Here is a 6,000-nt window from a genome sequence, read left to right as displayed (position 1 = left end):
TGTCATAACCACGGGGACAGTCCCCTTGGTCAAGATGAGCATCCTCTGTCTTCCACTTTATATTCAGGAGCTCCCCTAAAGTTATAGGGAGCGCCATAAGTCTGAGCACTGCAGTGGACCCAGAACGAAGCCTGGATGCATCGCACCACGTATTAAATCTCATTCAGAGTCGGCCTCATGGGGGGCGGGGCGGGGCGCAGGAGCCCGGAAGAGGCTTTTGATCTTTTCAGCAAAGACTTTTAATAAGTTTTGTGTTTTTAACTGAGTCAAAGTGTGGACCTGTTTCAGTATTTTGCTTTCCTTGCTGAACCCAGGTGTATTCCTTTCTTTCACTGTTCTTTCTTCCCTTTTTTAAATTTTTCGGTTGTTGTTGTTACTCGTATATTTCAGGACGATTTCTCTCTACTCAACCAGAGCCTCAAATGAGTGTCGTCGAGGTTAGAGGTGCCCCCAAAGGCAGTGGGTACTTTATAGGCTTAAAGGACCCTGGGCTTGAGTCAGCCTTGAATGAACCCCTTTGCTGCACCACAGGATGCCAAGGGTGTTTCTGTGACCCTGTAACCCTGAGGGTCAGGACCCAGACACAGGCCACTGCAGAGGCATTTAGGGTCCCAGCAAGACCGCTCTTTCACAAGCCACGCCCCAGTACCTTCCACAGAGCGTAGCCTGCCCCCTGCTCGCTGTGTGGACGGGCCAACACCCGGTTAGGACACACAAGCAGCTGGTCACACAGTAGGAGTTTTCCCCTGGGCCTGCTGAGACTCATGTACTGGTCAGAGCTCTGCAGAGAAGCAGAAGCAAAGGATTTATGGGGCTTCCCTGGTGGTCCAGAGGTAAAGAATCCACCTTCCAATGCAGGGGACATGGGTTCGATCCCTGGTCAGGGAACTAAGATCCCACATGCTGAGGGGCAACTAAGCCTGCACGCCACAACTACTGAGCCCACGTGCTGCAACTACAGAGGAGCCCATGGGCCGCAATGGAAAAATCCCACATGCCTCAACGAACATCCCGCGTGCCTCAGCTAAGACCCAACACAGCCAAAAAAAAAAAAAAGAAGCAAAGGATTTATAACATCTATTTCCTTATAATAAGGAACTGGCCCCCTGGCTACGGAGGCTGAGCAGTCCCAGGACCTGCAGGTGGGTCGGCTGGAGGCCCCAGAGGCCACGGCGTACATTCCCATGTGAGTCAGAGTCTGAAGGCAGGAAAAGACCAGCATCTGAGGTCAGGGCAGGCAAGGGAGAGGATTCTTTCTTCCTCGGTCCTTTGTTCCACTCAGGCCCTCAGTGAGTTAGATGAGGCCACACACTTGGGGGAGAGGCAAATGCTTTACTCAGTCTATCAATTAAAATGTTCCTCTCATCCAGAAACACCCTCATGAATCAGCCAGAATAATGTTTGACCAAATAATGTTTAACCACAAAATACCCCACATCCCAGTCAAATTGCATGTGAAATCAAGCATCACAGACACACAGACAGTTCTAGGCCAGGAGACGTGACTCAGGGCTTCTTGGAGGAGGGTCCTGGTTCCATACTTCTGTCCCTGAATACCAGTGAATTACTGAACCCCCCAACGTAAGTGAGCTAAAGCTACGACAGGGGTTTGGAAGGGCTGGACCAACGCAGCACCGCCCGCTCAAGGCACAAACCACCTTAGACGGCAGAGCCCGTCCGCTGCCAAAGCAGGATCAGAAAGAACCCAGCAGTGGTCATTGACTCAGCAACCTGCTAACAGCGCCCTCTGTCACCACCTGGACCAGTAGGATGGAGCCCCTCATCAGTCACAAGATGACACCCACCATGAGGGTAGGAAGAGGTTTATCAATCACCCACGTCATCGAGCCTTTGGTCATCAAGAGCGTTTCTCAACGGGACAAGTGTCCCCAGCTGGTGGGAAAGAGCCTCAGAGAGTCGGGAAGGAGACGCACCAGGGCTTGTTGTAATGAGGGAGGGCCTGAGTGAGGGCTCTCGTGTCCGCTCGCCCGGGGCGTGGAGCATGGGGCGCAAAGGGGGTGAGGCTCACGGGCTGTCAGGAGCCAGGCATCAGGAAATAGAGCCACAGCCTACAGGTGGCTTCAGGACGGGGCCCGCCGTCCTGCAGCCACGGGACCCTAGTTCTGCCAAGAGTCTCCCTAGGCTTGGAGGATGCCAGAAGTGCGGATGGCCCCCCTGTGAGACCCTGACACTGCACCCGCCAAGCTGCCCAGACCCCTGCCCCAGAAAACTGGGGCGTCCTAAGTTTGTGTTGCTTTAGCTGCCAAACTTGTGGTAACGTTTATGCTGCAAGAGAAAAATGAAAGCAATATGTTACACAGTTGCTCACAGCAATGAAGACCCAACGTAGGCAAAAATAAATAAATAAATAAATTTATTTATTTTAAAAAAAATACTCACAATATTTAAAATTTTCATATGGAATGAAAATAAATAAGCTAAGTGCCAACAGAAGAATTTTTAAAAAGAACAACAAAATAAATACAAGGAAATCAAAGCAATAGTTAATACGAGTGAAAATATTTATGAATTCAAGATCATCATAGAAAGGGTAGGACTAAAAATCCTAATGCAAGCTGGTTATTTGTGATAAACAACAAAATATACAAATATCTACCATCCAGTGAAGAAAACAAGGATAAAATACTTAAAAATAAGACATTATTATGGAGAGAGCATGACAACCCTGCAAATTAAAAGAATTCCAAGAGGGCTTCCCTGGTGGCGCAGTGGTTAAGAACCCGCCTGCCAGTGCAGGGGACAGGGGTTCGAGCCCTGGTCCGGGAAGATCCCACATGCCACGGAGCAACTAAGGCCGTGCGCCACAACTACTGAGCCTGCGCTCTAGAGCCCGCGAGCCACAACTACTGAGCCCGTGAGCCACAACTACTGAAGCCTGAGTGCCTAGAGCTTGTGCTCCGCAACAAGAGAAGCCACCGCAATGAGAAGCCCGCGCACCTCAACAAAGAGTAGCCCCTGCTCGCCGCAACTAGAGAAAGCCCGCGTGCAGCAACGAAGACCCAACACAGCCAAAAATAAATAAATTAAATAAATTAATTAAAAAAAAAAATTCCAAGAGATTGTTTTGATCAATTGTCTGCAAATAAATGTGATGACCGGTATGAACTGGGTAAGGATGATGAAGTGAGGATAGACATGCAGAAACTGTTCTGAGAGCTGCCCCCTGGCAACCTCACGTGGTTTCTGAAAAGCTGCACTTTCTGGTGGTTTTACTGGATAATTACACCAAATCGTTAGGGAAAAGATCATGCCAACACTTTTAACCTTTTCCAGAACTTAGAAAAAGAAAGAATATTGCAAATTCTTTACAAGACGTAAGGCCAACATTAAGAGTCCAAAATGATACCACAAGAGAAGAAAATTACAGATCAATTTTATAATTAAATGAACTGAGTCATATGCTCATGGATTAAAATTAACTTCATGGATTTTGAAATGCACTTAAACCATCAGCATCCATTTTTCTTCTAAAAAAGCAATTAAATACAGACATGCTTTCCTGAAAGGCTCTCTCTTGCTTTTTCCCCTCTTAGTGAGAAAGCTTTTGGCACACTTCCGTCACAGGCCCAACAAGCTTCCTGATCGCCACTCCAAGGGCTTTTGTGTTGCAAGTCAGTGTGTTTTCAAGGACACAGGGTGAAAGATCCTCTCCCCAGCTTGTGCAGTTCCGCTGTAAAGGTCGTGTTATTTGGCACTGCTCTGGATATACCAGCCAACACAACGGGACATGAGGAAGAAATGGGGTACAAAAACCAGAAGGTAGAAGGTAAAATAATAATTTATTTGCAGGTTATATGACTGTTTATTGTTAATTTAAAAAATCAACTGAAATACTGTTGTAAGTGACAAGAGAATTCATAACATACCTAGATAGAAAATTAATATGCAGAAATCATTAGTCTGCAGCACACTAAACACAAGCATTTAGAGGAGGAGATGGAAGGAAACACATTATAAAACATCTAGGCACACAACCAGCCCCCAAAATGCAGATCAATGTGAGGAAAATTTAGAGACAGAGCTGAGATGCAAATGAAGCCTTGAGCAGTGGAAAAGCACACTTAATCTTGGGCGAAATAATTAATTCAACAGGAATGAATGTTCTCCCTAAGTTAATCTTGAAAGTTATGCAGTCACAATGGAATAGCAACAACATTTTGGAAACAATAAGGGGGAAAAGGCAAGATTTTCAAACTTCATATGGAGACATAAAAAGCAAAAATAGAAAACTTCTGGAGACAAAAGTACAGAGAGAAAGACTTCTGATGGAATAGATGTATTCCTCCCATTAAGTAAAACTAAAAACCCTGACATTGTATATTGAAAAAGCACCAGAAGTCTCTAAGAGAGGAATGGCTGGGGTCCTCAGATCCAAGGAAGGACAGAGAGGTGAGTTCCCTGGGTTTTATTTTTCCCTAAACTGAATCCTGGAGGGAACAGCGGCCAGGAAATACCAATGAGGATAAACAAATAAACAAAAAGCCCCAGGAAAATCTGCTTGATCAGGTCAGAAGACCAGGAAAGGGGCCTGCTGGCCAGATGGAAGGTTTGACAATAATCTCTGTACTGCAGCCAAACAGCGTAGAAAATCTGTGGCCCACCCACTCTTGCAGGCAGCAATGGGCACCCATCCCATTACAGAGAAATCTGCAATGATTTCATTCAAGTACCGCAATTTTTGAAAATTAAGTGATTTTAGAGATGGGTTTTCTGATACTTATTTTGTCAGCTGTAGTGCTGTCACAGAATCAGAGAAAACAAACAAAAAATTATTATCAAAGAAGCATAATGGGCAATTTATATGACAGGTGTGCAATGGAGATAAATTGAGAAAAATTATCCTTCTTTTAAATTGCATTTATCTCTAACATAGGTCGTGGGTGAATTAGGGACTGAAAAGCAAGAAGTGAAGTTTAATTTAAAATTAGGAGTTTTTGGTAATCATTACCATTTGAGGATGTAGAAGAAAACTCTCTCCCCAAGTGGAAAGTCCTTCCAAACTCCAGCTCTCCTTCCAAAAGCTGAAGTCGACTGGTTATGCGTGTTCAACTCCTAACCCTTCTCATAGGAAATAACTTCTCCACGTTACACGATCTTGTTTCCAGAATCACCTGCATGCTCTCCCAGGCCATCGAGTTCTCCACACTAAAACGACCACTACAGCTAAACATAGTAGCTTGTTTCCTGAGTTTGGGGAGAGGGATGGTTGCAGTCTATGCCAGTCTAATAAAACACTACTCCTCATATCAGACACAAGCGGCCAGGAACCCTCAGCAAAGAGTAAATTCCCGGGCCTCAGCTCAGGACCCTTGACTTCGGATTTCTGGAGATGGGGCCCCGGTATCTGCATTTTATCAAACTCCCCTCACGATTCTTAGACACACCACATTTTGAGAATTGCAGGGCTGCAGCTTTGCCAAAATAAATTGCTTCCTTCTCAGGCAATAACCAAGGGTCTTATGAAGTTTTTATACTTTTGTAATATATGCCCAGCCTTTCTCTCTGTCACCTGTCCTTTTAATTATTCAGCATCAGAGAAGTTGTCATTGCCATTTGAAGAAACACAGTGCTTCACAGAAGCACTGTAAATAACTAATTATAATAATTAGCAGGAGAGAGACGATACATTGAAATTTAATATTTTCTAGAATATTAAATTTAATGTTTTCTAAATACTGAAATGTAATATTTTCTAGAATTTGGAAATTTAATATTTTCTAGAGTTTCAAAAGGAGGAGGAGTATGGAATAGTGTTAAAAGGTGGTTTCAAAAGGAAAATACTTGAACTGCAATTAACTTTTTCAATATGTTTGAGAAAACTTAATTCAGCCCCGTGGATGCCTAGATTTGTCTTCCGGTCTGACAGCACTGCCCTGAATGAAGTCTACTTTGCCTTCAATTTGGGATCCGACCCCCACGGGGTCCAGAATTCAGGCCCCTTTCAGCTCTCAGATTCACCATCAGACACACTCAGGTGTG

This window comes from Balaenoptera physalus, assembly GCF_965194825.1.
Source record: "Balaenoptera physalus genome assembly, chromosome: 17".
NCBI lineage: Eukaryota > Metazoa > Chordata > Mammalia > Artiodactyla > Balaenopteridae > Balaenoptera > Balaenoptera physalus.
Note: the sequence above shows the minus strand (reverse complement) of the source record.